This window comes from Carassius auratus, unplaced genomic scaffold (genome assembly GCF_003368295.1).
Source record: "Carassius auratus strain Wakin unplaced genomic scaffold, ASM336829v1 scaf_tig00016667, whole genome shotgun sequence".
NCBI lineage: Eukaryota > Metazoa > Chordata > Actinopteri > Cypriniformes > Cyprinidae > Carassius > Carassius auratus.
Genome location: NW_020524700.1, coordinates 1 through 10,055, shown reverse-complemented (window position 1 = coordinate 10,055; position 10,055 = coordinate 1). Strand labels below are relative to the sequence as shown.

At 37.9% G+C, this 10,055-nt stretch overlaps 1 pseudogene; it reads right to left on the bottom strand.

Annotated features, from left to right (window-relative positions):
- Positions 1 to 1,226: 1,226 nt before the first annotated feature.
- On the bottom strand, positions 1,227 to 8,977 carry LOC113075273 (lamin-B2-like; annotated as a pseudogene).
- Positions 8,978 to 10,055: the final 1,078 nt, after the last annotated feature.

Genomic DNA, 10,055 nt, shown 5'->3' with positions numbered 1-10,055 from the left:
AACCCAAAATGGTTAATCAATTGCAAGGGTCTCTAATACTGCTCCTGGAGAGCCAGGTCAAGGTTTCAAGGTTAATTGATAATTACAGGCAGGTGTGTTGGAGCAGGGCTGGATTTCGAGGTCTGCGAAAACCAAGTTTGGATTCTTTATTTTTAACAGTGCATAGTAAAGTCTGGGCATCTAACTAGCAATGGTACACACTGTCCCATTGATTTGTTTACTGTTAGAGTCGCCTGGTACATGTCAACGCAGAGTACTTAACACGCTCTGGCTCTCAGCGCACAGAGTGTGGGTGTTGAAACGGTGGGTGGGTGGGAGCCACAGCCAGCATTTGTTTGATTGGGGGTGGGTGGGAGGAAGAAAGACCCTTCCCCACTGCAGGCACAACAGAAAGGGCTAGATGGCCGGGTTGCTCATGCAGGCAGTGGCTCAGCACACTAATGACTGAGAGACAGCGACAAGAGCAGAAATTGAGGTGTGCGTGGGCAGTCTGGTGCAAACACACCACGCATGGAACCGAAAGCCCTTTTTCTTCTGGAACACTGAAGACGAGCTGTTGATCTCTTTTCTAGCACTGTCTGTGTGAAGAACGTAATATTACAGTTTTCAGAGGCGTTGCTGGAAACAGCCCTCGACATACAGGGGTCACAGAGTGAAAACAGAAAGAAAAACAGCCAGAGATATCGCATGTGTCATCCACCGAGTGATCAAACGTTGGAAAAGGTGCACTTTGGGAGTATGGTGCACTCTAGTGGTGAACTGGCTTGTGGGTACAGAGTAACTAGATCAGACAGTAATGCACAACAGATAAACAACTGATTGATCCTCGGATGTATGATATAATGTCGTATAAAGTATAATATTTGCAATGCCTTAATTTTACTACGGCAAGTGTTTGGTGTATCTGCGTATTTCAAATAAACAGCAGTTTCCTGAATTATTCATAACTGCAATACATAGATCCTTGCATGTATACACGCATGAATAATTCACGTAGAAGGCTCAATTTGATTGTCAGAGGATCTCTGTAGATTGTGCCATATATCAGCAAGACTGGAGTTTTATTTAAACCGTATAAAACTGATATTACCATCTCTATCCGTTGCTTAAAAGCCTTTATGTTTAAAATTACAGCCAAGTGTTTCATTGCATTCATCTACCGTCCTCCAACTACAACTTTTTTTTTCAGTGTTTTGCAGTCATTCAGAGTTCAACAATGGCACAACTTAATATGTAAAACATTTATTGGATATTGCATACAAAAAGACAAATCAAAGTAAAATAGAACACAATTAATGAGACACTTTTGGCATGCGCCCTCCTCTTGTAGGCCTTCAAAAGTCTTCGTACAATTTACCCCCCAACAAATTGGATTCATAGTTCACAATTTATGGCTCAATTTTACAGCCTTAGACTCACGTTTGTGTGCTTTTGATGGTAGTTCAAATAGCAATTTTTACAATCCTGTAGATTATTACAACGGATTGGCAATTTCATCGCCTATTAAATACACCAAAGCACATTGTATCCGTTACACAAGTCACAGCCCTGTCTAATAAAACCTGAAAGAACAAGGAAATGGCTTTCCTTTTGAAAACAGTGTATGTAACTAAAAGAAGCTAAATTTTTAATTCACAGATGTGGACGTGTTTGGCAAAGAAAACAGTTTCCATTCATATCACATGATGTTTAAATCTAAACAAAAAAGGTAGATTTTATTAGCTCAGAGGCCAAGTAACGAATGTACACAAATACAACTTTACTTGAGCTTAATTTCACTTAGATTTTACACAATTCTGTGCGCCCCAATCGAAATATAAATCAAAACAATTCGTTCTTGCAGAACCTTCAAAAGAACCCTAAAAATTAAACATGCAGATAATGATAACCCCATAAAAATAACAAAATAGTTCTGCACTGCATTAACGTACAAAAGAAAAATTGTAAATGTTTTCTAGGTCAATTTATTTTCTTCTTCTACACACTGCATTGTATATATTCACGAATTTATAAGACGTATAATGTAAATTTTTAAATGCATTTAATAAGATTCTTGTGAACTAGGGTTTTAAAAATCCTGAGGAAAAAACCATCAAAAAATATACGATTGTAGCTAAAAAACAAACTACAGTTTTACGCAGGTCGTCTGAAAAATTTAAACGTCAACCCTAGAGCTCAGATCAGTTTCTTATAAAAAATATTATCTGCATGCATAATGGTCTGAGAAACATTTAAAATAAAAAGTAAGAGTTTTAAAACGTAAAATGCAACAGAATCGACAGGGTGGATGGATGCAGATTACTCACTGGATTCGACAACTAAATAGGATTTAGTTTATTCAGTCTCATGTTTGCAAATTGCACAAAGCAAGCATGAACGAAAGGGAAATTTGAGAAGTCAAATTGGTTTCATTCGTCGTCCATTTCTTTGGTTAATCTGCACAAGCATCTGTGCTTTTGTAAAATTCAGATGCAATTTCAATGCAGAATCTTTTTTCGCATGCTAAATTCATTCAAATTTAACATTCAACACTACATTCAAACTGAATATTTGAATAAACTGAAAATGTTTTGACTATTTAAATGAACTCAAACTCCTTTGAATACTGAATTGAGTAGCTTCTTGAAGTCTTTTTACATTGTACTCATCAGAAAGCAACATTCTGGTTAACATTTGTGTGCGTTATGCATTTAGGTTGAGCAGGGATCTCAAAAATAGCTCTCTGATTCAATCATACATAATACTATGTAAAGCATGAATCAAAACATGACGTTTAGACGGTCATTTTGAACAATCTAGCTTAGTTTCCACCCTGTAAATCTGGTTGACGAAGCACAAAAACAATGTACGCTAAGCACAGCTGTCAGTTACGGGCTATAGTGCACTACAGAACAATAATAATTCCCCATTCATAACCCCACGGTGATCAGAAAGTGCATGATTCATTGACGTGAATATGCAGATTCGTTAGTCACCGGCTCGCACAAATACGCTATGATTTCTGGCCGGTTGACTCATTCTCGGATGGCATTCGCCAACGGTACGTAATGGGATGTTGAAATAGCGCTGCAGCTCAAGATTAACTGGCTTTACAATTGAGGTCCGTACAAATAAAGGATGGAGGGAGGGAGGGGCATTATGAACTCATGATTTGAAGAATACAAAAGTAGTGGCTCTACAAAAATAAAAATAAAAGACTGAATGGTGGGAAGGAAGATACTAAAGGTGTGCGGCTCCATCACATGACGGCACATTCTCTGGGTCTCCTTGGATCGCCCTGGGAAGAGAGACATGTTTTGGTTAAGGATAAAACTCAACATCTCAAGATCGCGGTTTTATAATAAGATCTTCTTTAACCTTCTGATGGAAGAGGTCTTCTTCTCCGAAGTCTGCCTCCTCGTCGTCGCCGTTCTCCATTTCGATCACGCTTTTCGTGACGGTTCGCTTCGCCACTTCCTGGAAACCAACGTTCAAGTTTCATAATTGGATTCAAAAACAAATGAAAAGCCAGAAACATGTGACCCTGGAGCACAAAACCAGTCTTAAGTCGCTGGGGCATAATTGTAGCATTGTAGTTGTATGTCAAACAAATAGCGTCCGATCCTAAAAAGCCATACATCAATTTAAAGCTCATTTATATATCTTTGAGGCGAGTTATAAACCTCAGTTTCATAAAATGGACCCTTATGACTGGTTTTGAGGTCCCGGGTCACATAAGATGTTATTCTTCATACCTCTCCGCTGGAATTAACCAGCAAGGTGAGGATCTTCTCTCCGGTGCCCCAGGAGCTCTGGCTCTTCCACAGCAGGTCTGAAGGAGGACTGTGGGACACGCCGGCATCGGCGCTCCACACCTTTCACAGAAATCAACAGTTTAACATCAAGTCAACGTACTGAGATGGACCTAAATGAAACACAGCCCTGTTCGCTTACCGTCACCGTCTGGCCGGCCTTCAGGACAAACTTGGGACTGAATTTATAGACTATTTCCTCTCCATCGGCAATTTGTCTCTTCAGTCGCCAACTTCCCAAAGATTGATCCTAAATTTGGAATAAAAAAACATTAGCTAATAAACATCATCATACCATTGAAGCCTGTTTATGCCATTGAATAAACTTTTTTTTTTTTTTTTTTATGTAATTACAACTTCTCATTATTTCGACTTTCGGTAAATCACAATTTTGAGAAATTAGCAATTGTGTGAAAATGCCAGAATTTTGTGAGGCATACAAAACTCAGAATTGCAAGTTTATCTCCTAATATTTCTGACTTTATAACTCACAACTGGGAGTTTACGTCTCACAACTCGGTGTAAAAAAAAAAAAAAAGTTATAATTGCTAGTTAATATCACATAATTGAGAGAAAAAGAAGAAGCCTTAAGTCTCTCGCAATTGCAAGAAAAATAAAAAGTCAAAATTATGAAATAAAAAGTTGAAAATATTATTAATATTTTTTAATTCAGTCCATACCATACTTCCCTAGTTGAATGATTACATTTCCTTAAATGTTGTTTAAATATGTAAATGAGGCATTATCTAATTAAGTTTCCACTACCATGCATTTATTTCAAAATCCATATTTAAAACAATATAAGAAAGTCAAAAGAAAATACAGGAAAAACTAGATTGAGGGTTAAAATGCTATAAAATCAGGTGACTGATATATGAACCAACCCCTCAACAAAACACCTTCAGTATAATATATATATATATATATATATATATATATATATATAATATATATATATATATATATATATATATATATATATATATAAAATAAAAGTTTGGTGTTCGTGCCGCTGAGGTGCAGAAGAAAAACAAACTTAAAATAAATGTACTGCAATTGCAAGTGCAAGAACACTTGAGAGTATTTCAGACGTTTTTTTTCTACATCACGTAAAGCCTAAAAATCAAACCTGACCCATGCATAAGAAAAGAGTGCTTTTACCTGTAGCGTTTTTACCCCTTAAACCATGAAGTGCAAAGAGACGTGTTTATTTCCACCCCCCAATGACCATACCTTGTCAGAGTTGTTCCTGAGGGTCACGGACTTCCCCTCCAGGTCGATCTCCTCCACACTGACGCTGCCCGTGGCCTCGGCCTCCTGACTGATCTGCACTTTAGGAGCCACGATGGACCCCTCCTCCAGCTCCACGCGCTTTCTCTTGGCACGGGTGCTACGTGAAGACATCGAGGTGCTGCTCGCTGTGCTGCGGGACACCGTGACCCGAGAGGACGGGCTGGGGGACAACTTCAGCCTACAGGAGACGGGACGCGTGTGTGTGTGTTAAATCTTGTATATGTTAGCAAAAGTAAATGGGGCAACTGCACCATGAAAACGGTTGTTTGTGAAACTACTCTGTCATCTTACCTTTCCTTCCTATCATCTGTGCTCCAAATATCTCAAGTGCAGACTATCTTTAACTCGTCCCAGTCTTCAAGATGGTCTTCAAGTCTGTGTGCTAAATGAGCTCTGACCTCTCGTCTTTCGACAACGCCGCTATCAGTTCGCTCACGCGCGAGCGAGACACATAATTATCATTCCAGCGTGACATTTACAACCTACCGTACTCCTGCAGCACGCATGCACAGAGTATGTCGAGAATGAAGCGCAAAAATGTGAAGTGTGTTTGACGAGCGATGATAATAACCAGCTGCCAGAACGCAAGACACTCAAAAACACCTTGTTTGTGTGCATCGCTCACTTAAATGCGTCACGAAACCCAGTGAGCTTCCTACCTTGATGGCGTTTTACGCCGCATGCTTGTCCAACATAGTAATCTGAGTGTTCGAACAGGTTTCAAAAGCTAACAATCTGCCTAACAAGTCACCATTTGTAGAAAAGCTACAACACTCTTAGGTTTTCAAGCTAGTTTTGAAGCACTTTAGATATTAGAAATGCCCTCTGATGCCCAATATGCTCACTTGGACTGCCTTCCTGTCATTTGTTCCTGGCTCGAGTGACTCAGACATGTGTTTTAGACGCTCACCGGTCCTCCTCGCCCTCCAGCAGCTTCCTGTAGGCGTTGATCTCCATGTCCAGGGCAGTTTGACGTCCAGCAGCTCCTGGTACTCGTTGAGCTGCTGCTGCATGACCTCCCTCAGCTCGGCCATCTCGCGCTCCTTGGCGTCCAGCTGTCGGCGGGTACTTGTCCCGGTCGCTGGACAGCATGTTCTCCAGCTCGCGGATGCGCTCCTCGGCGGCAGACGCCTGCGAAGGGACAAAAACAGGTGCTGAACGACTGGATGCAGAGGGTTTCAACTTTGACATTTAGACATCAGCTTTGGCTTTCTGCAGATTTTAAGGTTTCATTTTTTCCCAAAAGCACATGTGCTCCAGATTCGAAAAACTGTAGGGGCTCAATGAAATCGAATTTATCGTCCCTAATAAACAGTTAAAATGTAATAATTATGTAATATACTTAATATACTTATAACATGTATGTGTGTAAATGCATATGGCACTATATATAGTGTGACTTTTTAAATGACTATGATTTACTATTCATTTAATTCTACTATGTTCATAAAAACAACAGTAAGTTGTATCAGGATTTACTGTTTTTCTATCCCTAATTTATCTTAAATATATAATCTCTTCAAATATTATATTAAATATGAAAATACATAATTTATTAGGCCATTTAAGATGTTTTTATAGATATTTATAAATAAAATACTTCAAAAATATTTTAAATAATAATAAAAGATATACACTTGATGACAAAATATAAAAATAAATGTAATAAAAATATTTTTTAAAATATCAATTATAATATTTCATAAAAAACGAGATTTTAAAAGGTAGTTAAATACTTGATGACAAAATATAAAAATCACGTTATAAAGAAATTCTAATATATAAATATTTTTGTTAATTAAAATATCACTTAAAATATTTCCTAAAAATAACAAGAGATTTTAAAGGGTAGTTATTATGTAAATTGTATTAAATTGTCATTAACCAAAAAAAATTAGTATAATTAGTATGACCTTTAACCTTTAATTTTTTTTTTTAAGACCCATGGTCGCATATGCAAGTGCAAACTTTCACTCTCAAGTCATTATTACGGAAACACTGACAAAATCCTGCCTGAAACAGTTCATCGTGGTGAAGTAGTGCACTGAAACGGAAACTACTCTAGTCATAGCGTCACTGGTGCAAGAGTGTATAAATAACATTCACCCTAGAAACAACACACACTTGACTAATCAGGACGTGCACAGGAACTAGTATTACGAGTGATGCTGTATCGCTTATATAGGACACGGCGGGTCATGTGTACCTGCTTCTGCAGAGCACTGAGCTGATAGCTCAGACCCTCGATCCTCATGTGTGCTTCCTGCAGCTCCTCACGAGCCGTGAGCACTGCCTTATCGTTCATGTCAGATGACACCTTGGCGTTATCCAGCTGCAGAGGGAAGAGCTCAGTTAGCACACGCTCCCAAACCCAGCGTTACTTGTGAAGCCAGTGTTTCTGACCTTGGCCCTGAAGGTCTGCTGCAGCTCATCCTTTGTTAGATCTGCACCTGCCTCCTCGTGCTGTCTGCGCAGATCCTGCAGCGCCTGCGCCAGCTTGAACTCGTAGTCCTGCTGCAAGCCAGAGTCCACCTCCACCGTGCGCTTCTCACGCCGATGACGGGTCTCACGCATCTCCTGCAGCACACAACACGGTTCAAATCAGCAGCTCGCGTTAATTCTGTGGGACTTTTATTTTGAAGCATGTGGGACTTTTATTTTGAACGCCTTTTTGGGGGGGACTTTTATTTTGACATGGCATCATCTATCGAGTCAAATTCTTAAAAATGTCATCAGTCGATTAAAACAACGAGACATTTGGGCTGTTACCCAGCAAATACAATCAGAATCGACAGTAGACAAATCAACACAACGAATGCGGAGGAAACGCAGAAGCTGCATCTGAAGTGGCATTTAGACGCATTTACACACGGTTTAATGCAGAACGCAAATGCATTTAAACTGACGTTACACACACAATTGTTTAGATGTATTATACATAGCAGGTTTAACACTGATATTTGACATTATTTAATGAAACAATAATTTAAATGTGAAATTAACACTGCCAGTAGGTGGCAGTGAGTCACTATTAATAAGTGAGTCATTGCGGATTAAATCGAATCATTTAAACGAACGATTCATTCACCAGGAACCAAACACCATCAAGTCGCTCAGAGACGCAAAACAGCGCTGTCTGCATTATTTTTGTCGTCGAAATGGCGCAAAAACAGACAATATGGTGTCTTAAAACCCAAGTCTCTTAAATTAACTTCTTGTTTATTGAACTGTTCTAAAAAAAAAATAATCATGCTAATTTTAAGATATTTGATTAACTATATGAAATTATATAAATATATGCACTTTCCGTCCCCATATCTTCAAATTTTGTGATAATTTAAATGCATTTTTATAAACTGAATCATGCAGTGAAAGAACAGTCTAGATGCGCACAAGTTTAACCTACTAGCGTGCACTCTGTAGACGTGTTTGGTTTGGTTTACGCGATATTACTCGATAACGTCAAATCAGCAATATATCTATCTATGGTACAGCGCTGACCTCCTCAAACATGGTTCTTCCCTGAACTCCAGCTCCTCGATCAGACTCTGGCAGCGGTTCTCCGATCCACCCTCATCAGGGTCTCCGCCTCAGCTGTTTTCTTGGCCACGCCGTGAGCGTCTTCAGACTGAAACAGAGAGAGAGAGAGAGCAGGCACCTCGGTTACTCTGAAGCGCAGGAGGCTGAAGGAGCAGCAGGGGACTTACTTTGGCCAGCTGAGCCTTCAGGTCGGCGAGGTCTGCGGAGAGAGACTTGTTCTCGCTGAGCGCCGTGTTCAGAGACGCCTCTTTCTTGTTGAGCTGCGCTTCCAGCTCCTTGATCCGAGCCTGAGCCAGAGCCAGGTCTCCATCCTTCTTCTTATAGCTGGAAAACAAAGTCAGACGGACGATCTTTGGGTGAATACAGGATCAACACCAATCTTTAGGAGTGTGTGTCAGTGCATTACACTCATTATGATTGATCTATTACACTCCTAATGTGCTTCCTAACGTCTTTTCACATCAACATCTATTGTGTTCGGGTTTAATACACTGCTTGTTTGTCTGTTTTTAACATAAGATACAGAAAATGTCTGATAGAAATATTTTAAATTGATGCCAGAGATCGATAAAAGATGCTTTATTGAACAAGTAGTATTGGTTTATTATGCTAGTGCACTAAAAGAGTTTGATCTCGCTAATCCCAAAGAGTTAAGCGTTTAATTTAACAAATATTCAATATGATAGTAATGGATTAGTTATAAAAAAAAATATATATATATATATATATATATATATATATTATGTAAATGATGAAAATGTAAATGATATAAATCAACATAAGTTACAGTAAGAAAGAATATATATATATATATATATATATATGCAAAAGTTTCTAATATATATATATATATATATATATATATATATATATATATATATATATATATATATATATATAAAACATTAAGTTATACAATTTAGGGCGATAATTAAATTACAAGAAAAAAGTTATGGTACAGAAACAAAACAATGTTAAAAATGACCAAAAAATTGACAAATAAAAAAAATATAAAAACAAAAGGTTATATAAATAACCAATAAAATAACCAATTTATTATATAAAAAATAACTTTATATAAACTTTATAGATGGTATAAATAAAACAATGCTGTGTTTTTCATACTATATAATAACATTAGCAATAGAAAGGTATGAATTAGATTAAAAGATGTGAATTTTAAAAATATGTATTGTGTATATAAATAATGCAAACCACGTACATAATAGTAAAAGTATACAAATAACACTATTCTCTCTTTATATTAAACTGAGCACACTATAGAAATGTGTATAAATAATAATAATAATAATCCGGGCTGGGTTTGGCATGTTTTCTACAAGCCCATCACTGAACAAAACATTTAATCCCTCCACAAATAAGTTCTTGTATTTTGTTCAGTTTGCTACAACACGAGCCCCGCTAACGTTT